The sequence below is a fragment of the Podarcis pityusensis genome, assembly GCF_964106645.2.
Source record: "Podarcis pityusensis genome assembly, chromosome: 14".
In the NCBI taxonomy this organism is placed as follows: domain Eukaryota; kingdom Metazoa; phylum Chordata; class Lepidosauria; order Squamata; family Lacertidae; genus Podarcis; species Podarcis pityusensis.
In genome coordinates, this window is record NC_138039.1 from 28,570,102 (window position 1) to 28,597,687 (window position 27,586).

The window sequence follows — 27,586 nt, forward strand, 5'->3', positions numbered from 1 at the left end:
TTTACATTAGCATCATCATCATCATCATCATCATCATCATCATCATCATCATTTGGGTTTTGCTGCGAGGTTACTGCCCAGCGGGACCGGAAATGCACTCTGCACATGCTCAGAGGCGCCCCGCTTTCCCTTCTCGACTCTCAACGGAGAAGCAGCCAGCAGGCGGGGACCCAGCCAACGTCTAAGAATATCCCGCCGCCGATCCCAGAAGGTTTTGCTGTGGGGGTTGCTGGCCGGTTAGGAGAAAGAGGCGCTCTGCACTTGCTCAGAGGCGCCGGAGCCTGGCGTCCCCTCGCCTCCCGTGGGGGCGGGGCGGAGGGGAGGTCCGGCTCTGAGTCTCCGCCCTCCGGGCCGCCCCGTCTTGCTGAGAGGCGGGTTTAAGGCGCTCGTGCGGCCGCGGCAACTTTCCCAACAGAGCCAAAGAGCCGCCAGGAAGGAGCGCGGAGCCCCGGCCAGCCAGCCAGCCAGCGAGCCGGTCCCAGCCCGGGCTGCGGCTCCTCTCTCCCGGCCGCCGCCTCCTCCGCTCCAGGCAGACGCTCTCTTCTCCTCAGGTAGGTGCCGCCGAGGCGGGCTTGGCGTCGCTGCTGCTCCGCTCCGGCACCCGGCGAAGGAGGACGCGAACAACAAGCGTGCTCCTGAGCGCATGCAGACTTCCGTTCCTCTCGCCTCCTCTCTGCGTGCGCTGGGCAGGCTAGGCGCCATGGCTGCCTCCGGGTGGTCGCTCGGCGTTTGAGGGGCGAGTGGAGCAGTTGCTGGATGTCAACGGCTGTGGGGGGGGGGTGGCCGTGGGTCCTTCGTTGCGTCCCCCTCCCCTCACCCCAGGGACAATAGGGTTATATCGCTCTCCGGGACGGAGAGCGTTTGTGGAGAAATACTAACCCTAACCCGAGTTAGGGAGTCCCGCCCCCAACTGCTTTCCAAGTTCCTAGCCCCTATGAGGGCTGCTTTTCTTGCAAGCTATTTGTGTGACTGACCGCGAGCAGGAAGCCAAAAATCTTTCCCCTTGCCTGTCTCTCTCTCTTTGGAAGCGTACGTGGCCAGCAGGATAACCCGTCGGTCGATGGTGCAAGGCGAGCCCCTCTCACTAGGCAGCACGTTTCCTGCACTAGGGTCTTCGTTTCGTGTGCGGGAATGTAATTCTGTTTACCAGGAATTCTAGGGTGGAGTTGGCTATTTCTCTTGTGGCATCCCCTCAACCCCCCAAAACATAAGGCTGCAACGTGACTGTGTGAGAAGCCCCTCTTTTCTTCCATCCAGAAGACCGCTTCCCTATTCCATTCATCCCAGTCCTAGGTCTGCTTCCAAGGACCCCCCCCCCCCACAAAAAAAACAGCTTTGGGGATATGTGTGAGATGGGTTTTAGCTTTCCAGAAAATTGTGGCTTTCCTTGTATGCAGAACAGTTTCGAGGACACCCCCACCCTTGCATCTCACAATTTTCTTGCTGCTAGTTAAAGATCAACTTCTGATCTCTCACCCCCCCCCCCACTCCAACATGCTCCAAAGCCCTGCAGTTTTTCCCTGCTCCACATTCACTCCACGCATCAGCCCTAGCGCTTGATGAATGGGGTTTCCCTGGGGGTGACTGAGTGGGAGGGACATTGCGGGCCAGGCCTGTGGTGGGGAGGGGGGAATTGGGTGGCAATACTGATGGAAAAGGGGAGGAGGCGGGGGTCTTGGCAAATTGGAGCTTGCTGGCTGGAGCCTGTCCAAACCCAGCCTGCTGCCTCTTCAAGCCTGCAGAGCATAGCTCATATCTGGGAGGAAAGATAGCCTCTCTCTTTGGGTGTTTTGTTCTTCTTCCCTTTTGCAGTAGTTGATTGCAATAATCTATTAACGTGTTACTTGCGAGGTGGCAGCTGAGAGAGAGCGAAGCCGGTTTTGAGGGAGAGGAGGGCTGTTGACGTAGCAAGAGAGGGGATCCATTTCGAAACTGAACCCCCCCCCCCCCCTTTAACGAGGCTCTCCTTGAAGTCTGCTCTGGCGCTGTGGTGGAGGATGATGCAAAAGGATTTCTCGAGGCAGCCAGCCAAAGACGTAAGGAAACTCTTGATTTAACTTTTTTTCACCCCGCTGCCCCTTCGCTTTTGACAGCTTTAGGTAGGCAGCTGTTTGCATCCTGAACTCTTGAAGGGGGAAAAGATCACCAGCCCAGTTCCCAAAGCTGGAGGTAGAGTGGGGAGAGTTGCACTTAGAAGTGAACTAGGTCAGTGAAATCACTTGAGCCTGCATGTCTGTGCCTTTGGTTTGCTTCCAGCAAGGATAGTCCCTCAAATGTTAGACGGAACTCCCACTGACTTTCCTGGATGTCCCAGGAAGCGTGCTAACTTGAGGCTTCATTCCTTGCAATGAAACCTCTTGGCACAAAGGAGATGGTATGCTTTTGTTGGTTTGCTTTTTCTTTTTTTGGGGGGGGGGGAGATAACAGTGTCTACTCACAATCACACAAACCTTTGCCCCCACCACCCGCACTCAATCGCTGTTGTATGATAGTCGGGCTTGATTTGCCCATCTCTGGATTTGGAGCTGTATTTTACTTTCAGTGACTAGATAATGCTAGTTAGATGAAGCTTGCGATCTTATGCACGGGGCATGTTCAAGTCTTCTTATGGGACTGTATCGCCATCAAAAGTGTATATTAGCGGAGAAATCAATGGAGCGAATGCACCGACGGAAGCTTCCTCGTATTGAGTTGGAAGGAATGTGTTGCATGTTGAGTGCCGTTCACCTGCTGTGTAGTTGGATATTAGCATGGATAAGTAATTTATGGAGCAGACTATTCTGATGGTAGGCAGGTGAAAGTGGGGTCTATTATGTACCTCTGAGGTTTTTCTTCCTCCTTGCATCTCTCCTGGATATAAGAGGCTGTGCTTCAAAATGCAAGTTTCATTTACCCCTTCCCCACCCCAAAAAAGCACTCCCTACTAACTTTTTCGCAAAGGTGCTTTGTGAAAGTTGTTTGCTCATCTTTTGTTCACATTCAGAGATTAACTTTGCAAATAGATTGGAGGAGGCAATTTTTGTCTCCCCATATTTCAGAATGGAATGGAATGTGATGGTTTTGATTGCCCCGGGGAAAATCAGATAGCTGAATGCTGTTTTATAAATTTAAATAAGTTTTAAGAGATTTTGCTGATACAAAGGTGGAAAGCAAATAATAGTTTTTCTTTTCTTTTTCTGAACCCCCACCTGCTTCACTCGGGGACATTTTCAGCTACTTCTAAAACAAAAGCCACACGCACAAAGCCCAAATGGGCTTGTTGTACAAATTTGTCTTCATTATGCTTTAAGCAACCATTATCGTTCTATGTCTTAAAGCAAATGTGCTACTCAGCAAAATTATGATTCCTTGAAACTAGGCAGTTCCTAATGGAATTCTGAATCGAGCTTTTAAAAGCCGTTTGCACAAACTGCCGTTCTCTGTTAGGAGCGCAGCTCCTCCTAACCTCTCATCTAAATGTGTGAAATTGTTCCTGTGCCTTTGCTGCTACAAAATGAGTGTCTGGCTGTGGCTTGAGCTGCTGTTTTGAATATAATATTTAGAGTGCTCCTAGGTTGCTTTGAAAAAAAGAAGTAGTCAGAATGAGGCAAAAGGGTGTGGGAGAAATGCTACTTGCTGAATATTCCTACATAATTGCTACTTCTGGCTTCAGAGCTCTCAAAATCTCTGGGGCGGCTTCTCAAATGGTAGCAATCCTGTATAGCTCAGTTGCTTCTTATAGTTGGGCTAGTTTGTATGATGAAAGCTGTGAGTTGGGTACATGTTCCCTGTGTGTGTTTGGCCAGAATACCAGAGCTTTAAATACAGTGGTACCTCGGGCTAAGTACTTAATTCATTCCGGAGGTCCGTTCTTAACCTGAAACTGTTCTTAACCTGAAGCACCACTTTAGCTAATGGGGCCTCCTCCTGCTGCCGCGCCGCCGGAGCACGATTTCTGTTCTTATCCTGAAGCAAAGTTCTTAACCTGAAGCACTATTTCTGGGTTAGCGGAGTCTGTAACGTGAAGCGTATGTAACCTGAAGCGTATGAAACCCAAGGTACCACTGTAGTGTGGAATTATAAAGTGAGCAGGTACCTCCAGGCTTCCTTGTAATGTGGGCAAGCCAGAACTGCACTGCACTATACTAGCCATGGGCTCTGATGGTTAAGGCATGATGGGCACCCCCCTCCGGAAACTTTTCCTCCTTTTGTCTTGTACTGTAGGTCAGAAGATTGATGGACATCTCTGGTTGATTTGCAGTAGATTTCTGACTCCCAGCTGTCTAACAATAGCATCAGCTAAAAAGTTCCCAAAATTTGCATGGAAGAATGTTTGTTTTTGGTTGCTGGTACTGATCACTGATTCCTGGGCAGACCGTGTACCTGGATTCTTAGTGTAAGTCTGCCCTGCTTGAGCTGCTATTTTGCACCTGGCTCAGGCTGGTGGACTTTATTGTATAAAAAAAGAGAGAAGCTGGTCCTGCAAGCCTGAAGTCTGCCCTCTCTGCATGCATGTGAGGCATGTGGTGGACATGACCCCAGGCTTTCGGCAGCCCCTTATGCAAAAGGTACAGTGCTACCTCAGGTTAAGTACTTAATTCGTTCCGGAGGTCCGTTCTTAACCTGAAACTGTTCTTAACCTGAGATACCACTTTAGCTAATGGGGCCTCCCGCTGCTGCTGTGCAATTTCTGTTCTCATCCTGAAGCAAAGTTCTTAACCTGAGGTACTATTTCTGGGTTACCGGAGTCTGTAACCTGAAGCGTATGTAACCTGAGGTACCACTGTACTTTGGAGCCCCACCTTGCAGACAGTCTTCCCATCAAATCCAGATTAAATTTGAAAGTTATTGAATCCTCGCATGCAGGGCGAGGCGCTAGCTGGGGCCACAGCTAGAGGAACCTGGTTGTCTCGGAAGTCTCTCCAGCTTCTTCCCAGCTTCTCTCTTTGGTCCTTGCAATTCCAGGTGTGGAAGTACAAACTTGTTTCTCAGTTGCTTTCTGTTTTTCTGTGTTGCAAGCTATCTGGCGTGGCCGATGAACACTAAGACATCTGCCACATTTTAAAGCTCTGTCGAATGTAATAAATTAAACCACTTTTCCATTGTAATTAAATTATTACTATTTAGGCTGCGTTGACTTTGCCAAGGCCCCTCCCATGTATCCATTTCTTCACCCCCTCCTTCCCAGTTTCATACTGCGAGTGCAGACCAGGAAAATGTGTGGCTCTCCACATGTTTGATGAGCTTCATCTCCCCATCAGCCTTGACCGCTGCTCTGAATGCAAAGTCCAGCAACACTAGAAAGCTACAAGCTCCTCACCTGTAGAGAGGACTCTGCATAAGGTCTGAGTAGCTTCCAGCCATGTGACGGGCAACTTTTCCTGCCAAAGTGTCTGAATTAATCACAGCCTGCAATTTGAACAGTCCTTGGAGCTGTGTCCTTAGTTCAGATTTGCTGTTCGTAGAGCCTCCTTGCCGGTGTTAGAAACTCAGATAGTTAAGCTAGATGCCAAATGGTACCTTAAACCTAGGTTTGTGGTTGCCATGAAAGAATGTCTGTTCACCAGGGGGTTGGCTAGATGATTGTTGGTGTCCCTTCCAACACTGCAATTCTATGATCTCAACTTGTCCCAGTATACAAGGAGGAGAAGCACATGCAGTGGAAATGGAATTACCGTAACTATGGACTATGGCAGAGCTGTACGCCGGCTCCCTCGGCCAATAAAGCGAGATGAGCGCTGCAACCCCAGAGTCGTCCGCAACTGGACCTAATGGTCAGGGGTCCCTTTACCCTTTATGGCAGAGGTTTTTAAAGTGTGGTTGCCAGCGTAGAAATCTCCACGTAGTCGCAGTTGGACCTGTGCCGGTAGCAAAATTCGCCTTGCACCCAGGTAATTTTGAACATTGCTCCTTGCTACCATGCTGTGGCCTCTCATTTTGGGGTCCAGGATCGTGTTGGGCTGTACTTGATGGCAGAGCGCTTGGTATTTCTCGACACCGGGGGACAGACAATGCTCTTGTCTGAAGCCCTGGAGAGCTGCTGCCGGTCAGTGTAGACCGTACTGAGCTCAATTGACCAATGGTCTGATGGATGTGTGAAGGATGTCCCCCTACATTCCCAATGCTTCTTGACTTGCCAGAGGATTTGGGGTATGTGTTGGAGGGTCTCATGTTGTGGTGTAGTGGTTAAGAGTGGTAGTCTCGTAAACTGGGAAACCGGGTTCGCGTCTCCGCTCCTCCACGTGCAGCTGCTGGGTGACCTTGGGCCAGTCACGCTTCTTTGAAGTCTCTCAGCCCCACTCACCTCACAGAGTGTTTGTTGTGGGGGAGGAAGGGAAAGGAGAATGTTAGCCGCTTTGAGACTCCTTAAAGGGAGTGAAAGGCGGGATATCAAATCCAAACTCTTCTTCTTCTTCTTCTTCTACTCAGCTTTGGGGTGGTCAGAAATCTCTCCGAAGTGCAGGGTGGCCTTAAATGCTTTTTTATAGTTATCTGCCTTTCCCAGAGAACTCTGCTGAGGGTGGGCAGTTCCATAGTCTTCATGAAGCTTGCTAAAAACGGTGACTGGTCCAATCTCATTTGCAGAGATTAAACATGTTGCTGTATGCTGAGTGCCATAGAGAATGGATGGCGTAGGAATGTAACTGACTAATACTTTTAGTGGAAGAAAGGGGTGTCAGGGAGAGAGGAAATGTTGGCATGTGCTTAATCTTGAATGGAAATCTGGGATGGGGAGGTGAAATCCTCTGCTTCCAAGGCAGATAACTCTAATGGGCACTGACCTTGTCAAGGTCATTGAGTTTGTGGGTGGCCTAGTGGATGTGCCTTATCAGCGTGAATTCAAAAGCCCCCTTCATTTGCCAACCTGGTGCCCTCCAGATGCTTCGGACTGCAGCTTTGGTCAGCCCCATGGGAGTGGCTTTCCAAATCCTTGGGAGGGAACCAGGTTGGTTAAAGTTGCCCTAGTCTCCTTTCCACCTGTGTTCTGCAATCATCACTGCAGTCTTAGGCAGAGGCATACCTAGGGTTCCTTACACCCTTGGCAAGGAGCTGTATCAGTTTCTACCCCTGGAAAAAAAATACATTTTACGTAACCTAAGTACTTAAAGCGTCCAGAGTGAGGTTGAGGCAAGAAGGAAGGGCAAAAAAATAAAAAGTGCATACCTTGGTGCCATGGTACAAGAAGGAAGGGCAGCTTCTGTGTTTGATCTCACGACAACAGCCGTCGCATGCACATCATACATTCCATAGTTCGAGAGGTGATTTTTGCACATACACATACTGGCCTGTGCTCCCGGCGGGGTCTGGTTTCACCAAGCCCTGGGTACGCCTCTGGTATGCAAGGATAAGAGCTTCTTTCCAAAGGATCCTATGCCCATCTCGGTCTGATTGGCATTGGGGCTTCCACCTGAATGTTGACTAGCCTCCACTAAACTGAGTTGAGCCCCTATTAGGTACCAGAGCAGAACATCTATTTGGATCTGCATCATGGTCTAAACTCCCTCCTTGCTGTTCTCAAATGGAAGTAGAGGCACCTTTTAGTCTTTCCTTAACTCTGTGTTAAACCACAGAGCCTAGGACTTGCTGATCAGAAGGTCGGCGGTTTGAATTCCTGCGACGGGGTGAGCTCCCATTGCTTGGTCCCTGCTCCTGCCAACCTAGCAGTTCGAAAGCACATCAGAGTGCAAGTAGATAAATAGGTACCGCTCCGGCGGGAAGGTAAACGGCGATTCCGTGCGCTGCTCTGGTTTGCCAGAAGCAGCTTAGCCATGCTGGCCACATGACCCGGAAGCTGTACGCCGGCTCCCTCGGCCAGTAAAGCGAGATGAGCGCCGCAACCTCATTGTCGGTCATGACTGGACCTAATGGTCAGGGGTCCCTTTACCTTTACCTAACTCTGTGTTGGTGGCTTTCCCTTTTGTGCTGGACTTTGAGATCTAGAAACATTCCAAATTTATTTCTAAGATGGGGGGGGGGCACATCCATTGCTCTTTTTCTGTCAGATACACAGGGAATTGCAGTTGACTTTCCAGGCTGTGGGTTTTTGCCTTTTTTATTTTTTAAAGATGTTCTATACATCCCACTGGGTGGTACATGTGGACAGGGAAGGTACAATTCACACTCCAGCCATTTTTAAAACACTTTTTTGTATCAGTTGAAGGTAACTTAAGTCAAGCTTTTTTAAAAGTATAAAACCACATCATTTCCCACTACATCACATGTTTTATGAACTATTGCTCAATTGCTTTAATTATGTACAAAAAGTCAAACAGTTTTAGGGACATCTTTGAAAAGAATAATAGAAATTTGTTTTGTTTAATTGCTCAGGATATTAAAATTAAATGATATAATAAAAGCCACATGCAAAAAGTGAATACAGAGTCTTTTTAAAGCAATTAAGAATTGGATAGACTGAAAGGCTTATGGCTGACAAGACTGTCTGCAACTGATGACATGTTGATGACTTGCCCTTCCAGGCCACATTTTTGAGCATCCATGCTTAACCTGTTTTCACAAAGTTTGTGTAGAGGTTAAACAATGCATGATGTTTACGGAGCATTCATTCTGAATTGTTTGTTCGAAGGTTATACCACACCATGTCAAGCAATTCTTCTTCTACGTTTTCCGGTACATTTCCCCATTACTTTCCTTACAGAAAGAAGACTGGTTGGTTTTTTGTGTGGAAGTGGGATTGTTTTGCAAGAAGACCACATTCACTTTAATTGTACAACCCGAATGCATTGATACATCACTAAATTTCATCTGTAAAATAGCGGCAGCCTGGAAGTGGCTGAGTTCAATCCTGAGTTATTTAAGCCTGAAGAAGAACCATGTTTCTAGGAAAATCTGTAGATCCGATAAAAACAAACAAACATTAATTGCTGCCACCAGAAAGGTTGATAGCTAGTAGTAAATCATTTTTTAAAAACAGCCTTTGGGGGCTATTATACAAATATGTTAATAAAAGCATAGCCAAAAAAGCATTCTAACTTTAATTAAAAGATTGGGTTTTTTTTTTAATAGTACCAAGCGAAAAGCTAATAGTGACGGCCTGTCAGTGATTCTAGCTTCACCTGCCTGACAACTCGCTGCATATATAAAATCCTGCCTTTTAAAAAAAGATGAAGGATAATGTGAAGAGGTTTTACACCTGTGGAGACTCTGCTACTCTTCCCTAAAAAAATGGAGGTTTGAAAAGGAATCATTTTAGGGAAAATAACAGGACGATGGGGATTTGGGTGATCATGTAGTTGCCCCGTAGAAAGCAGGTGAACTAAGTGTGACAGTTATTTCTGTGTTAAATACTTGGTGTTTGGGATTCCCGAAGCTTGTGAAATTCCTGGAAGTGAGGTAGAATGTTGCTGAAGGTATGTAAGCATAATATGGGCACAAAGGCAGAAAAATATACATAGACAAACACACTACACCAGGGGTGTCCAAACTTTTTCCAAAGAGGGCCAGATTTTTTAAGGATTTAACCCCAAAGCTGTTGGGCTTTTTTTAGGGTTTTACTCCAGGACATATACTGCTACGGGGGCTGGATTAAATCACCAAAACGGACTTTTGACATGCCTGCACTACACACTGGAATTGATTGGTATTTCAAAATAGTATTAGGCTTGTCATTCCCCGGTTGAGCCTCAGTGGGTGGGTTTTTTTTATAAAAAATAAATTCTTCAAATAGTTAAGATCAGGTACAAGAAAAATCCTTCACAGACCATCCAAACATTAACAAAGAAGAGAAATGAAATGAAAGAAAATGTATAAAACCCAAAAGGTATTTGCCTGTGTTTGTTCCAGAGTCCTCCGATAAGTGCCACTTGAATGTAATTTATGCTTTGACGTAAGTGCTGTAGTTGGCTTACCAACTTTAAAAATCCAGCTAAAACAATGATAAGAAATCTCGGGTGATATCCAGCCTCCTTCATATTTAGAGCAGACCCATTGTAGCTTAAGCCTAGTGAGCCTCCTCTGAATATATGCAATAATTCGGGAAAATCTCCCACTGATAGTGGGAGTCTAGAAAATAGAATTTCACAAGTGATGCAAATAACGTATCTCGACGGAATTGCTTGCACTGCATGTCAAAGGTAGAAATTTGCCTGAAAATGAAACTTGCAGCACAAATTTAAGATCTCTCCTCACCTGCCACCCCCCCCACCCCAGTAGCCTGTGGGGTCTTGTGAGGCGAAACACAAGATGTCACAGCGTGGAGAGTGAGATGGTTAATGATTTAATAACTTGGGGTTTTCATCTTAAGTCATTGTAATAAGAAGGTGGGAAGTGAATTATTTAGTAAGGATGAAGACCATTAACTTGATCAGTTTAAGGTGGATTATTCTTTGTTGTTGGAGTGGATTGTTTATACTTTGGGAGTAGCTTACCTTTGGTGGTGGGGAGAAGGGAGCAGAAATAAATATCAGGTAACCTTCATAAAAATGGATAGTGCTGGCAGCCAAGGAGAAAGAGCCTATACACAAAAATGGGACGTGCCTTGATTTGGCACTCTGGACACCTTGTTCAAGAATTATTTATTCCAAAGAGCTCAAGGGAGTGTACATGGTTTCCCCCCCCTCATCGTTTAATCCCCACAACAACCCTGTGAGGTAGGTTAGACAGAGAGGCAGTGACTGGCCCAAGTCACCCAGTGAGTGACTGAGTGGGGATTTGAGCTCTGGTCTCCCAGCTCCTAGTCTTACACTCTAACCACTACACTGTTAAGTTGTGGGTGAACATATCATACGACATAGCAATTCTTCAAACAGCTCTGGTTTATTCACAGGCCAGCACTGAACTGAACTGAAGGGTTCAGCCAGCCTGCTTATATAGAGCTCCACTACAACGCAACAGTAACCACTTTCTGTAGCTATCCAATCACTGAACGTCATTTTCAATCTCTTATTTACATATGTGGACCTGAGTGAAAACTATCTACAGTATCCCCCTGCTGGCCCAGGGTGAGAACTTCAGTACATAACATATACCACACTGCCTTTTCTGCTGTGCCTCTTCCTTCTGCAAGGTGTGGTGCGGGAGATTGACTCAACTTCTGCCTTGCTGTGAATCCAGAAGAAAGGGGAATGGCTTTTCATCTCCAGCTCTGCCTTGTCCTGTGAGGAGAGACTGGGGCAGCCCCAAGATTTCTGTAGATTCTGGTGTGCTTTAGAATTTTCTGTATACTGTGTACAGCCAAAGACATTTTGCTACCTGAGGCAAGGGACTCGCCAGGCCCTCAGTTCAACCTACAAAAGCTGGCCGTTGAAGCAACGCTTCACTTTGCCTATTGGTAGGGCTGGCAACAGTTGTACCCCTGGCTGTTTTGCCAAATGCATTTTAAGCATGCAGCTAGAAGTGAGACAAATGTATATTTTGTAAAACTTGTCCAATTGACTGTCTGTAGTTCTGCTGGGTGTAGAGTAAACAGTGTGGGCATCTTGGGCTTACCTTTGTCATGAAATGGCATGAAATGGTCTCTGGTTTAGCAGATGATGGGGCCTTTGCTGTGGCCGAGGCAGGTAGAGGCACCCTCTTTCCTTGGCATTGTGGCACAGCACATCCTTTGTTTTTTGTTTGCTCAGCATGTCTTGGGTTCAGTACCCCATGTTTGTAGGCAGGGCTGGGCCTATCCTCTGTCTGGAACCCTGAGAGCCATTGCCAGCCAGGGTAGGCTCTGACCTATCTGGGCCAACAGTCTGACTCTGTATCAGTTCACTTCCTGCGTTCATGGGGTTCACTGGGCCAAGACAGGACTCAGTGTCCATCCTAGATGCAAAGGTTAAAAAAAAAAAAAAAAGGATAGCAAGCTGGGTTTTGTTTTGAATTTCATTGCATCTGCAGTTGGACTTAAATAAAGTGCCCAAGGCTGTGGTTTGCTGAAATAAAAATATTTGTTTTTTAAAAAAATAATATTTATTGATTTTCCAACCATTTGAACACAATAGAAAAGAAAAAACAAAAAAGGAAAAGAAAAAGCAAAGAAAAAAAAAAACATAAGATTAACAAAACAAGACGCAAACCATTTAAAACACAAAACAATTTCAGTATCTTAACTTTCATTCCCTTATTTCCACGACCACCTCACGCCTCCCTTTCTGTATTCCAGTTCTATTAATTGTTTCAGCAATTCCTTTCCATCTTCCTCTGTTTTCTATCCTATAATTATCTTAACATATTCTAATCTTATTTTTCCCTTTAGTACTCTATTTCTATTTATACTTAATTCCTTATAACATTTCTACTAAAGCCATATAACTTCATTCCAACATTTTTCTAACATTCATTATTTTTACAATATTTCTATACATAGTCTTAAACTTTTTCCAGTTTTCTTCCACCGACTCTTCTCCCTGGTCTCGGATTTCTGCCAGTCGTTTCCGCCAATTCCATATAGTCCATCAACTTCATCTGCCATTCTTCCCGGATAGATAAATCTTGTGTCTTCCAGTACTTCACAATGAGTATTCTTGCTTCTATTGTTGCATACATGAGACAAATTCTATCCTCCTTTAACACCAATTGGCCGACCATGCCCAGGAGAAAGGCCTCTGGTTTCTTCAAAAGGGTATATTTAAATACCTTTTTCATTTCGTTATGAATCATCTCCCAGAGTGTCTTAATCCTTGGGCATGTCCACCAAAGGTGAACTCTAATCCTCAAATTCGTCTGTTTTTCCTTAAATTCAGTCATAGCGAGCGTCAACTTATGTTCATCAAATTGCCTCTGTAGGGCTGGGGCTCTCTTTCTCTCCAGTTGTGTTTCTGTACCTTCAACAGCAACAGCTTTTTCCTTAACTTCTTCCACAGCTTGCCATATCAAAATAGGTTCTTGTATCAATTTCTGGGTGGTTTCTGTATTGGTATTGTCCATACTCCCTGCATTCAAGTCAACCTCGACAATTGAAACATCCACCTTCACATTTATCATGTCCATTTTCCTATGAAGCTGATCCAATGAGTCATTTATCTTATATAATGCCGCCACCAAAGCCTCTTCTGTCGACATTCCTCTTAGTTTCAAATATACTAGTACAGAGACAGCAACAAAAAGTTACCAAGTCCTCCCAGACCTCAATGTTTTATCAACAGTTGACTGGTCTGTTTTTCTTCTTCCATTTACCATAACATTTGAAAGATTCAAGGTCAGTCCCAGAGTCTCACGGTTTTTAACTTGCAGCTGGAAATTCCCCTAGTCCAACTCTTGTAAATCAACCAGTTTCAAAGGCTTCCACTAGGGGGAAACAGTTTCTATTTGTAGAAATCAATAGTATCCTCTTTTAAACAATCCAAAGTTAGCTTCAAATTTGTTTCAATTTTCAGTTACTTTTACTCCTTTTTAAAGCAGCCGGAAACAGTAGAAACAATGTATTTCTCTTATTTAGCTAGCTGTCAATGAACGTTCTAAGCGCTGTCAATGAACATTCCAAAAGACGTCAGTCTTACTAGCAGCCCGTTTCCAGGGTCAGAGCGGCGGTGTTTTAATCTTCTTCGCTCTCTCCCGCAGGCATACTCAATCCACAACTTCCCCCTCTCTTCTCCTGCCTCCAAAAGGTGGTTTAATGTTCTTTACCGTTGGAAATTTGATCTTTTACAAAAGACCTTCCAGGACTCCAGCTTACAACTTCATTGCCTCAGTCTATTTACAAAAAGGGAAGGCGGACTTCCTGTTTTGAACCTCCCCGTTACGATACCAAATTAAACTTTTAGAAATCCAATTCTTCCGTTTCAGCTCTACTCACGGGTAATTACTTTAAAGTCAAATTGTCCACAGGAAAAGGTCAGCGCTCTCTGGCAACAGCTATGCGGCTTCGCTCCGTGGAAGAAGCAGACGATTGGATGCACCGCGCCGCTCACCCCACGTCGCTCCGGAGCCCCAAAAACCGGGGTTCCCCGCGAGTGGGGGAGGCGCAAAAGGTGCTCGCCGAATCCCACGTTCACAGGCTTCTCCCGCCTGTGATTTTAACGGGTCTCCGCCTTCGCCGTGGCGGCCAGACCCAGATTTCCACGGAGCAGATTCCTCCCGGTCAGAGGAATTCTGCCATTACCGGAGGCGCCTCCCCCGGAAGTCCTGAAATTAAAAATATTTGGATTGCATTGAGGAACTTGGTTTTTGGTGCCTACAGATGGAAGTCACAGCAAAAGGTGTCAGCATGGAGTACTCCTGTTCAGGCTTCTACTCAGCCAGCCATACCCTCTCCTGAACACTCCATTCCACTCCTCCAACAGCCAGTCAGCATTCCTTGCTCACCAAGCATGTTGAGTCGTCCTTGCACTGTTTTTTTGTTTGTTTGTTTTGCAGCGGTGTGTGTGAAATTTTGTAAACCTTAGAATTCCCCTAAAGATCTCCTTTCGGAGAACTGGGTTCACTGGTATTATATAGAGCAGGGGTAGGCAACCTAAGGCCCTTGGGCCAGATGCGGCCCAATCGCCTTCTCAATCCGGCCCGTGGACGGTCCGGGAATCAGCATGTTTTTACATGAGTAGAATGTGTCCTTTATTTAAAATGCATCTCTGGGTTATTTGTGGGGCATAGGAATTCATTCTCTCCCCCCCCCCCCAATATAGTCCAGCCCACCACATGGTCTGAGGGACGGTGGACTGGCCCACGGCTGAAAAAGGTTGCTGACCCCTGATATAGAGAATGCCAAAGGATGCCGTATTATAGCTCTTGGAGTTTGTGAAAGTCTACAGCTCCCAAGAGAATCTTCCGTTGTATTTCGGGGTGGGGGAGAAAGAGAGAGAGGGCATTTCACTTAATCACTTGCTCCTAAAAACTCTCAGTTGAGGTCTCGGCGTAATTTCCAGTCACGTTAAGGGAGCTGTCCGTGTGCATTAAGAGGAAAATAGACTCATTGACATCTGGTGTCAAGTAATGGCAAAACTATCAATGCTCTCAGACAAAGACGGCCTGTCAAAACAGGATATGTTTGCATCTTGGGATTGAAAGGGCTTTTTTATCTGTTCGCTACAGCTAGCTTACCATGTAGTCAAATTAAGACAATGCTGTAGCATTGTAGCAGTAAATGTAGCATTAATTAGTCTTTTGATTGCCTTTATCTTAAAATGCAAGAGATGTAAAATATCTCACTTTTAAGAAATGTGTGGGCAATTAATTTTAAATTGCATGTACCCTCCACTTGTAGAAGATAAGGATGATCAAAAACTGTGATTAGATCTACATTTTCTCTCTGCCCGCCCTCCCCAGATGGGAAGGAAACTAACCAAAGTATTCATGTTCTTTCTCCTCCAATCTGTGTTCTCTTTCTTCCTTCCCCTCCCAGGTCAGATGGACCTTTGGCGGGGAAGGTTTGAGGGGGATAGGAAAAAGGAATAGCCTGATTCTGCAGGGCATCCAATACAGCTCAGCACCTTTTGAAAACTTGGGCATAGCAGGCATCAGCACTGAAAAGTTTTCTATACTGCTTTTAGTTTTACAAAAAGGTATACCAGACAGATATGACACCAGGGAACCTGTGGCCCTTCGAATGCTGCTGGAATACAGTTCCCATCATCCTTTGCCACTGGTCCTGCTGGCAGGGACTGATGGGATTTGGAGTCCAACAACACCTGGAGAGCCCCAGGATCTCCATCCTGGCACTATAATAAAACATAGCAATATCCCACTCAAGGTCTCCTCCCTTTTCCTGTGTTTCGGGACCAGGCATTTATTTCCAAAGCCGCCTCCTCCTCCAGCTTCTCACAGCTTCACATCTCACAGAACATCCAAATCGTAAATATCCCATAAAACCAACCATCAGTAAAATCAGAGAAATCATCACTGCTGTCGAGCATACCAGGAGCTTGTATTAATATTACATCCTATAATAATGCTAATAATGTTACCATTAATTAATGTTAATTATTAATAATGAAGCTATTAGGAAAAGGGTCGGGGACAGCCTGGATGAACAGGTGGAACATCTTGAATTGCAGGGGTTGGGGCTTGCCCTGACCTCAACGTGAGAGGTGCCACCAGGCCAGTCACTCGCAGAATAGTGAAAAGAGTTGTGTCTCCTTAATTCTCTAGTGGGGCAACGGTGGTGGTGCAGGATCCACCCTTACAAAATGAAGTTGACTTTTTTTTAAAAATAGTCAAACGCTATACAAATTTCATGGAATAATGAAATGAGTACGTAAGTGTCTAAAGACTGGCAGAATCCTGGATCGGCTTTCTGCCCTCCAAACTCCATAACGCTGGACTCGGGGCTTGGAGTGTGAAAAACGGGGGGGGGGGGGGGGGAGGGTGCCAGTGGGAGGGCTCACCTTTTTTTGTAGGTGAATTTCTTGAGTTGTACCATCACATACAGAGAATCTCCTCTTGCCCTTTCCAGACTGAAAGAAAGCGACTTCTTCTTTTCAGTTTGGATTCTGAAGATGCCAGGAGAGGGTTTTGTTTTTTAAAGATATTATAGATATTGAGAGGGCATAATTTACTGCTTGTGAGCTTAGTCTCTGCAAGCTTGGTGCCCTCCAGATGTTTTGGACAACATCTGTAGGGCACCAGGTTGGGGAAGCGGGCTTGGATTTTGTACTGTCATTCTGTCCTGGGCAGGACCATCCAAGGCACTCTGGCGACGAAGGTATTTTTAAACCAATGTTGCCTGAACAAAGAACGTTACCAAGCCCTTTTTTCTTTTCTTTTTTCTTTTTCTTTTTTTTTTGTAGATGCTTTTCGGAATAATTCTTGCAGAGTGCCTATCCATCAAGGCTGACTTTGCTGCAAGAGGCCGTTAAAACGCTGGCTTGTAAAATGCTCATTCACTTAACCCAGAAACTGATCATCTATAGAACATTGTGACTCCACTTAATCGGAAATGGAGTTTTGAAAATAGCATCGTCCTGGCCCATGGAGCCTTGGGTTTCTCTGTGTTGGAAGAGGAGGAACTTTTTGTTAATTGAGTTTTCCAAATTTCTCTATTTGAGGCTTTCAGAAGATGCAAAATAATATTAAGAGTAATAATAATTGTGCTTATGTGTGGGGGATTTGCTATTGTGAAAGCAGGGAGTAGAAACTAATAAAAAACCCAGCACTAAGATGAGGTCCGTTCGTTCAGCTCTTGCTAAAACTTAATGGGGTGTGAAATTCTGCTGTAAGGGTGGGTCTTGGCAAATTTATTTAGGAATATATATTTTGGGATTAAAGTTTGCTTCTGTAAGTAGGATGTATAAAGGGACTTTATTGCTAAGCCCCAAGAGAAGGAGCAAGAGATCCCCTCTTACTGTGAGGCCTCCTGGCCCCTGCATCTTAAATGACCCCAGGGCCAAATCCAAACCCTTGAAGAGCATTGGCTGATTCCCAGGTTACAAATGTGGAAACGAGAAGAGGGTGGAGAACAGGGGTGGCAGATTTCAGGCCATGGGGACAAATTCTGTGTTCCAGGCCTCCCTGTTCAGTGCTTGGTACTCTCAGGAGGAGAAAACCTCCTTTGATGCTCTCTCTGAGTTCCTTTGGACGTGGGTGACGCTGTGGGTTAAACCACAGAGCCTAGGACTTGCCGATCAGAAGGTCGGCGGTTCGAATCCCCACGACAGGGTGAGCTCCCGTTGCTTGGTCCCTGCTCCTGCCAACCTAGCAGTTCAAAAGCACATCAAAGTGCAAGTAGATAAATAGGTACCGCTCCGGCGGGAAGGTAAACTGCATTTCTGTGCGCTGCTCTGGTTCGCGAGAAGCGGCTTAGTCATGCTGGCCACATGACCCGGAAGCTGTACGCCGGCTCCCTCAGCCAAGAAAGTGAGATGAATGCCGCAACCCCAGAGTCGGTCACGACTAGACCTAATGGTCAGAGGTCCCTTTACCCTTTACCTGAGTTCCTTTGCCTGACTGGAATGTGCCCCTGAACTCTGATAAGGCCTCTTGCATAGAGAGAGGTGCAACATGCCTTTTCTTTTCACACCAAAACACAGGATCAGTTTTTAAGCACAGCATTGGTGAGAGCAGATGGTTCATTGGGTACCCAGGCCCCAAGCAGTCTTGGGGCTTGAAAGCTACTTGGTCATTCTCCTCCACCAACCTGTCTTGAAGTGTCTTGACTGTCCTCAGTCTTGGGGGACTTGCCTCCTTCCTGCTAGTGGGAGACCCGGAACTGGGTTTTGCTTGAGCTGCTACTCCCTCTTGCCATGATTCCCCAGCCCACCCAGACAGGCTGTTCCCCCCCACTTCATGACCTCTGGTGTGCCTGTCGCTGCCCCCTGGTGGGGAGGCAGGTGCTTTGCCTCTGAAGGCATGCAGTGCTGCTGTCTCGCGGTGAGTTATACTGAGGAAGCGAGAAGCAGAAACAGGCTCCAGCTTGCAATGTTTTGGCTGCTGTTTGTGCATCTCCAACCTTCTCTGGGCAGGATTTCAAGGGAGTAAATGAGAGACAGAGTACGAGACCCTGCCAAGGACTTGGCACTGTCTTGCTTTTTTACGCTGGTGTTCCTGTCTTCTCCTGGGTGGGAACAGACTGAGCTGTTTGTTCCAGTTTTCCCTTTCCTCTTTTTGCTTCTACCCAGGTAGTGACTTCTTAAAACAGGGTTGGGGAACTGGATCTGATCAGTGAGCCAGGTCCTTCTTCCCCTGCCCCGCCTGGACCCAGGTTTGATAAGTGGGTGGTGCCACCTGACTGCCAATCACCTGATGTCACAATGTTAATAGGTGACTGCTTTGCAAATCTACACTTGGAAAGGCATTTTCACAGGACTTTGCAGTCACAGCTGGCTGGTGCTGCCTGCCTGCAAATCCCCTACTTTTGCCTACCCTATGCCAGGAATCATAATTCATTTATATGTTTATTAATTAGTTATATTTGTTGCTTTTCTCACAGATTGACCCAAAAGTGACTTGCATTAAAATTAATTAAGAGCAACCAAGTAAAAACCTAAAATGACAGCTAAACAGATAAAAGAAGCCTTTGTTTTGGTGCCCCAAACCAGATAGAGATGGTGCCAGGCATTGCCTCCATTCCACAAATGGGGAGCCACCACTGAAAACGCCAGTTCTCATGTGTTTATATGTATGATTTACACAAAATGTCCTCACGGGCCAAATGGGGAGGCCTGGTTAGGGCCCATGGGATGGAGGTTCCTTACCCCTGCTTTAGAAAAGATCTCCATCTCCATTTCCTGGCTTTGTTCTGCAGATCTCAGGACACTGGGGCCAGAAATGTGGCTGTGTTGCTGCTGGTAGGAGTTTGCAGGATGCGTAAATAAAATTGCAGTGCCCATCACTTTCAGCTGTAAAAATGGGAAATGGAAGTAGTAGTTCACTGGGTGGTTGTTAGAACTGACTTTAGTTCTGTATTGAGTTTATTTAGGGAAAAGAGAGGTAACTTTGCAAATCCCTAGGATGGATTTACATAGTAATTGATTTGGATTCATTCGACACAATATCTATACCGTGTGGGACAGCTGGGAAATAAAATGCAAAAAACTTCACAGAAGAAATATACGTAGCAGACCAAACACAGTTTGCAAATAACAGGACATGTTCTTGTATGTTGCAGACTCCCAAGACATGTAAATGTTCTCTGCAATCCTGTGCACATGCTGTGTTGCATAAAAAATAAATAAATCTGCTTGCAGGTAATTCGAATTCTGCAACCTGTATAAAATATGCTTTTCTAAGCATGTGGGCAAAGCCTTCTCAAGTTTTGGAAGCCTGTGATGTGCCGCTGAGTAAGGTTCCCAGTGGTTGTGGAGCAGAGTGCAAGTCCCTGTGCAGATCGCTTTATCCTTTCTCCATGCAAGAAATTGTTCAAATTCACATCATTTATACATGCTGCAGAAGTGAGGTAGTTGCACAGCTTGGATTTCAAGTTTGGTTTTGTGGGGCGTATGCACACCCCAGAAACTTACCGTGCATTGTTGGAAACTGTGTATGCACACAAGCCCTCCGTGGCTATTCTGTGGGAAGCTTTGCCTAAGTTGCAAAGGTGATTCTCAAGGAATGAGCTAAGCCCCTTCTGCTGGAGATTCAGAGCATCTGTTCCGCCAAAGCATTCATGGGCCGCAGGGCGAGGAGTGAATCTCAAATGCCTGCTTAGTTCAAATCCCACTCTGGCAAATGCTGAATTAGAAGCATTGATCCTTCCCCCAAACAGGGTGGTGCGTGGGAAGCCTGTTGTTTGGCAAGTCCTTTTAAAGCTGCAGCTCTTGGGGTAGGCATGCTCATTCCACTCCTTTCCCAGAGCTGAAGATGCTCCATTGCATACAGCCAAAACTGTGTAAATTCATAAGCATTGTGTCCAAATGCTATGAAGGGGTCTGTCCAAGGGCTATAAGCAATGGGCTTACCCAATTTCACCGTTCCCCCTAGGTGGGAGCAAGATGGATTTGGCATAATTGCAAACACAGTGTTTAATCTGGGAAAGGCCATAGCTCAGTGGCAGAGCATCTGCCTTGCATGCAGAACATCACAGGTTCAATCCCCGACATCTCCAGACTGAGCTATGCCAAAAACTGCCAGCTAGATAGACCGATACCCTGACTTGGAGAAAGGCAGTTTCCTGTGTTCCCTAAAAGCCCTGCCTGAGTAACAGAAGGTGTCTAAAAATGAACAGGGATGGCTGGGACCGAACCTCTGTTGGCAAGGAGTTCCACAGGCTGCCTGCCACACTAAAGGCTTGGTCCTTGGCAAAGGCTTGCTGAATATCAGGGGTGTGGAGAACCCCGAAGGCTTGCCATCAGAAGGCCTCTGAGCTTATAAGGAGGAGCACAAGGAATCTTAAGGGCTTTGTGAATTAAATTGTGTAGGGCTTTGTGAAGAACCTTGGACGTGACCTGGTAGCAGAATTAGTAACCAGCATTTCTGCTCTCAGGAGCCGTCATAGAGTGACGAAGTCAGAAGTCCATCATAGTTGTAGCCATGCACTTCTAAGATTTCGCATATTTTTTTAAGATTATGCAACAATAATTAGGGATTCATCACAATGATTAGTGCAGATCTCCATGTGTTAGATCTGAAAAAAAGGATCAGGAGGGTTTATCTTCTTTTGGAGTGACTTAACTGTTCCATTGTGCATAGCAGAACTTGCATATCGTTCTCTGGAAAAGGAAGCTTCTTGTCTTTTTGGTGTTCCTAAGTGCTTCACTTCTGGCCATGCAGTGGTCCCCTTTCACACTGTTTGGGCAACTCTTGGGTGCTGGAGATCCAGCTGCAGAAGTAGGAACAGTATTAGAAACTCATATGTAAGCTAGGTGCCAAATGGCTCCTTAAACCAAGGTTTCAGTCGTCAAAATGGAATGTCTAGTTGCCATTTTGGGGGCAAGACGACTCCAAAGTCTTATTTTTCAAATGATGGACTGGCTGTGAATGATTCCCAGTTAAACATCTGGCTAGTTCAGATGACAACCTTGAGCTAGGTTAAGTGTTTTGAGAACTTAAGAAAAGTCACTTGATCCAGGGACAGTCCACATATGTATTGGACCATTTCGACCTCTTTTTTTGTAATGGTGACTGTTCCTGCTCAGGCTGCGCAGAAAAAGCGGCTTGGTTCCTGAAATTCATTCCGAGTGTGCCGATAAAATATAACCGAAAGAATTCTACAGGATGGCGTTATTACTGTGTGAAAGCAGTCCAGATCCAATGATCCCCAGATGGTGGAGATATCAGGTGCCATCCTGGTGCCCTTGTATCTCTTAATTGGTTGCAAGGGGTTGAAAGCTAGGTGCAAAATGTGCCTGGCACTTGGCTAGTTTCGAACGCCGAATAGAAATGTGTGTTTGGTTCCCCACAACCCTGGACCACTACTCTGCTTCTCAGCGGAGGATTAACATGTTGCCAGTAACCTGCTCCTGTGAGCTGTCTGGCTATTTGTGGTGAAAAGCAAGCGGGAGGCACCAGGTTGGCAGAGGCTGGCATATAGTGTATTGCTGCCAAGAGCCAACGAGCGTTGAAGCTGCCTTATAGCCAGGCTTGGTTTTGTTTGAGTGCCCTTTTGCTTATTCCTGACAGGCTGCAGCTTCCTCCACAGTCTTTCCCCCTGCTCTTTATATTGGAAATGCTGGGGATGAAACGTGGAGCTTTTATATATGCTGAGTACCTGTGCTACCAACCGAGCTGTGGTCCCTTCCCTAGCGAAAGAAGATTGCTGGGCACTCAAAGTGCATCTACAGTGTGTCGTCTTAATTATTGTCTTCCACTCCGGCTTTTTCCAGCCCTCTGGTCCCCCCCCCCACCCCTCGTTGATCCCCAAGATTGCCACGGAAGAAATCAAAGCAACCTAATTGCCATTCCTGAATCCATTTTTCAACGGTGCCAATTAGGAGTAGTTTATTAGCGACCGGCTTGAAAAGCGTCAGGGAGGCTAATTTACCATAGGAGGCCTTTCATGCACTTTGAAATCCAGGCTCTGTATCCAGGTTCCAAATGAGATCAGCAGAGGAATGAACCTGCTATTTAAAAGCTAATTTGTACACAGGAAATTTAAGTTCTTGAATATTCCTAGTGATGAAAAATGCATTATTTGGTCTTGTTAAGGCGCCTGGCTGCTTTTTTTTTTTGAAAATGAAGCCCTGATCTTAGTCTTTGCACTAAAAATATAAGCAGTGGGCTATTAAGTGGGGAGGAGGTTTGGGTCAATGGGGGCATGTTTTCTCCCTCCTACACTGGTGACTATCCTCCTACACTGGTGGCTATGTAAGAAACACCAATATCTCAAGCTGAGGAGTTGAGGTCAACACAAGAGGCTTTGTCCAGAGCTCAGTGGCTTGTCTTTGAACCAAGTGCTCTCCTGCTGGGACCTGGGCATTCTGAGGCAGGCTGGGTATAGGATCTCCCCCATATCCTGATACTGCTGACCCCCAACCCCAAATCACTGTAGCAGAAATCCATCACATTTCTATGCCACCTTTTCTTCCAAGGACATCAAGGTGGCATACACTGTCCTCCTTCTTCCCCATTTCATCCTCACAGCAATCCTGTGAGGTAGGTTAGGATGAGAGGCAGGGACTGGCCCAAGGACACCCAGCGAGCTCCATAACTGAGTGATGATTCAAACCCTGGTCTCCCAGGTCATAATCCAACTCTCTATGGCCAAACTTGACCATCCAGCTGTTTTGGGACTACAACTCCCATCGCCCCTAGCTAATAGGACCAGTGGTCAGGGATGAGGATGAGTCACAAATGAGGGCACAGGTCTCCAGCTGAAATGTTTTTCAGGCCCAGTTCTTCACCTGAAGGTGGCTAATCATGCAACTGGAATGAATCGTGCAAAGCTGTCTCATGACACTAGAACTCAGTGACATTTAGGGAGGCTGAATGTTGGGAGATTTAGGATAAAGATCAATTATTTGTGCAGTGCGTAGTTGAACTCTGGAACTCACTGCCACAGGGGGCAGTGATGCCCACCAGCCTGGATGGCTTTAAAAGAAGATTAAACAAATCCATAAAGGAGGAGAAGGCTATCAGTGGCCACTAGCCACAATGGCTATGCGCTGCATCTGCTGTCAGGCAGTGTGCTTCTGTACACCAGCTGCTGGAAACCGCAGGGATGGAGAATGCTTTTATGCTTGGGTCCTATTTGCAGGTTTCCCAGAACAGGATGCTTGACCAGTTGGGTCACTGGCCTCATCCAGCAATGCTCTTACATTCTGTAAGTATGTGGGTTCTGTGCATGTGAATAATTTTGCTTCTATTAGTTGCTTGCTCTACTTATGGCTATGAAGAAACCCTAAAAAACTAGACACCCCCCTTCCTCTGAGTATTGTCATACATTTTAGAACCCCACAAGGAGTAGAAACCTAGATTCAACACACCTCTTTCTTCACAGGCCCATTTAGGGTGATTAGCTGTGGCTTCTCCATGAAAATCTTGCAACATGACAATCCAGTTTCAGGTTCCCTGCTAGAGACTGGAATTTCGTACCATTTGACACCAGCATTTTAGTTCTATAGATTGTGTTTAATGAGCCATTTTTTCTCTGAGTTCTGGCCCACTGTTTATTTGCCAGAGTTTTATATGCCTTGTTGTTTAGTTACAGTGCCAAGGCAACAATGCTAAATTAAATCTTTATGTTGACAGCCCGTCATATTCTGCAGCAAGGGTACATTAGCAGAAACTGAGTTGCTTAGAACCTCACATTAAAATACTCCTGCTACTTTGGACCATTTCGGTACACTTTTAAACATTGGTTTCATTGTAATGCAGAGGGCTTTTTTCTGTTGCTGCTGTTCTGTTTTGCTTTAGGAACCATCACTGCAAGAATGAAAGAAAGCTCTTAGCTTAATTGAACCGGGTGTCTTAATACAGCAACTCATCAGTCAACAGCCAGAGTTCGTTCCTTCTGTTATGGTTAATTGTATTTCTCTCTGGGGGCTTTGCAAGATCAATGCTTCTGATAGAAGATGCTCAGCATTCTGTCTTCCCCCCTCCCCCTCCCCAGTAGTTATGCAGATAAACAATTGGTCATAATAAACCGCTTAAGAACAGTAAGAATACATATTTTGAGAGCTGTGGAAGAAAACAGGCTTCTGGTGCATGGCATCAGCGACTCTGAGTTGGTAGGAAGCTGCGCCTTTGAATGTGGAAAGGGCCACACTGGAAGAAAAGGAGGGGACATTGGTAGCCAATCAAATGCCTCTCTGTAGCTCACCAGCTGGACATGAAGGCAATGACCATTCCTGTTGCTTATTAGATGGGTTCTGCAGGAAACCTGCACATAGGAAGAGCACTCCTCTGACAATCAGCACCATGGTCAGTGGCAGGTGCGGCTGCTTTGCATGCAGAAGGTCCCAGATTCATTCCCCTGCATCTCCAGGTAGTGCCTGCTAGCAGCTTTCCAAGGTTTCGGTCAGTGTAGACGATATTGAGCCAGGTGAGGCAATGGTTTGACTGTATAGAACAGCTTTTTATGCTCATCACCCCTTTGCTCAGAACCCGGAGGCCAGAGATCTATCTTCATTTTTACATCATGAGCTGCAGTTGTAGTGCTTTGCACGCAGAAGGTCCCATTCTCTAGGATCTCCAGATGGAGCTGGGAACATCCCTTTCAGAAACCTGGAGAGTTGCTGCCAGTCGGGGTCAGCAGGACTGAGCTAGATGACCCAACAGTCTGACTTAAGGCAACTTCCTGTGTTCCTATATAATGCTGGCCTGGAAGCATTCTAGTGCTGTGTTGCTTTTTAAAAATCAAGGCATCTTGTGTAGGATGTTGAAAGCAGGTGGTGTTGGGCTGTGAGGTACAGCTTGAAAGGCTGTGTGGCGTAGTGGCTAGAGCTACAGACTAGGACCTGGAAGACCAGGGTTCAAATCCTCATTTGGCCATGAAATTCACAGGGTGGCCTTGGGCCACTTGCTATCTTGCATCATAAACCCTACCTCACAGGGTTGTTGTGGAGATTAAAACCATATACACTGCCTTGAGCTGCTTGGAGAAAAAGGTGAGATATAAATGCAAGTAATAATAACAACTTCATAGCAAGTGAGCTCAATCCAGCACAAACGAACTACTTTTGTTCCATTTGTTTCTGTTCATGAACTTGCACTGTCTTCCTTGTAATTGATGCAACTTTGACTTCCCTTTGGGCTGCTCTGTCTTTGCTGGAGCGGGTCTAAAGCACTAAAGATATTGACTTTCCTTTTGGGTGGCACAGAATCCTGGCTTTCTTTTCCGGGACAGCCTGCCAACTTGGGCGGGGTGGGGTGGGGGTGGGGGTGGGGAGACACACCACTTGTTCTTCACTGCAGATTGAGTCACCAAGGATGTATGTGCCTTGCCAAGCCAAGAGAGCATCACTTGGTGTTTGAAAACAACCTGCATCATCTTCTGTCAATTTATCCTAAGCAGAACTGTGTTGGGGAAATATTAGAGGCGGGTTTCGGACGAATACAGTAATGCATGATTCAATATGGGCAAAGCAAGCCAATTCCACCTGAAGCCTAGCACTGATTTTAGTGATTGGAAAGACCAGGGTGTGACACTTGGTCTTACATATTTAAAACCATTTAATACATTTCTGAAAAGCTCCTTAAGAGGTGAACATCCTATTTGGGGGATTCATACATGTCAACCAAAGGGACACGGGTGGTGCTGTGGATTAAACCACAGAGCCTAGAACTTGCCGATCATTCATTTCCCCCCCTTGCAGATAATACAATATACAGGTCCCTACCATACATTTGGGGATGCAGGTGGCGCTGTGGGTTAAACCACAGAGCCTAGGACTTGCCGATCAGAAGGTCGGCGGTTCGAATCCCTGTGATGGGGTGAGCTCCCGTTGCTCGGTCCCTGCTCCTGCCAACCTAGCAGTTTGAAAGCACCTCAAAGTGCAAGTAGATAAATAGGTACCACTCCGGCAGGATGGTAAACGGCGTTTCCATGCGCTGCTCTGGTTCGCCAGAAGCGGCTTAGTCATGCTGGCCACATGACCCGGAAGCTGTACGCCGGCTCCCTCGGCCAATAAAGCGAGGTGAGCGCCACAACCCCAGAGTCGGTCACGACTGGACCTAATGGTCAGGGGTCCCTTTACCTTTACTTTACATGTCAACCAGGGTCCAATCTGATGGGTTGGGGAAGGGCCACGGGAGAGCCCTTGCTTTGCATGCAGAAGGTCCGGGGATCAATCTCTGGCAGCATCTCCAGCTAGAGCCGCAGCAGCTCCTTATCTGAAAGCCCAAGAGTCTCTACCAGTCAGTGTAGACAGTGCTGAGCTAGATGGACTGATGGCCTGACTTGGCGTAAGGCAGTGTCTTGTGTTTCTATGTCAGAGAAATCCGGGGTGTGAAAAATGTAGTTATTGAATGCATTTATATCCCTCCTATTTCTCCAGGCATCTCAGGGTGGCCTTCATGGTTCTGACCCCTCCATATTTAATCCCCACAACAACCCTATGAAGTAGGTTAGGCAGAGAGGCTGTGACTGGCCCAAGGTCCTACCTTAGTGGGAATTTGAACCCTGGTCTCCCAGGTCATAGTCTGATGGTTGTTGCTTTGCGTATGGCAGAGGCCATCTGCAGACTATTTGCCTATGCTCCCTGTGGTGTGTGTGTGTGTGTGTGTGTGTGTGTGTGTGTGTATGTATCTGTCTGGAGAAGGCAGGGCTAGGCTTATGACTGAATGTAAAATAGGAAAGCTGCCTTATACTCAGCCAGATGATGGGTCCATCTATGTCAGTATTGTCTGCCCTGGCTGGCAGCAGCTTTCCAGGGTTTCAGGCAGGGAGTCCTTCCCAGCCCTATTTGGAGATACTACGCTAAACCTGGGTCCTTCTGCACACCTTTATGATACAGGGGCAGGTGACTATTCTGGTAACCAAGTTCTGAGTTGATTCAGGCCTTTATATGTTAAGCGCTATGCATTTCATCCAGAGCAATTTGGATGAAGGGCAATGATAAAAGAGAATAAATCTCCTTGGACCTCTTACACTTCTGCCTGTTTCTGCACTTTTTCTGTCTCGTTATGCCTCCCTATTAATCTCTCTCTTGCAATATTTTAGCTCTCATTTAACCTCTTTTAGGATCACTCCAAATCATGACCTTGTGTGGGGATCCGTTACAGATGAGAGAGTATCCATCGCCCAGGCATTGCGGGGAGCCTTGGTGCTGTCTCCGTTGGAAAAGGAAATTATATTTAAATGGGAATATTAAAGCCCTTGTTAAACTGACTTCAGGTCTTGCAAACGTCACTTTGGGGGAAA

The 27,586-nt window shown here is 46.2% G+C and overlaps 1 protein-coding gene across 7 annotated transcripts in view; it reads left to right on the plus strand.

Moving 5' to 3' along the window:
• The first annotated feature begins 337 nt into the window (after positions 1-337).
• The window catches only part of MEGF11 (multiple EGF like domains 11), a 352,698-nt gene continuing 325,449 nt past the window's right edge, over positions 338-27,586 (plus strand). For 2 of the 7 annotated variants that reach the window (XM_080982103.1, XM_080982104.1), the window contains exon 1: positions 338-551. The gene's annotated coding sequence lies outside the window, so the exon portion shown is untranslated. Of the gene's footprint in view, positions 552-1,695; positions 2,037-27,586 lie in introns of those variants that run through there. The other 5 variants (XM_080982099.1, XM_080982100.1, XM_080982102.1 and 2 more) reach the window with 4 other exon arrangements.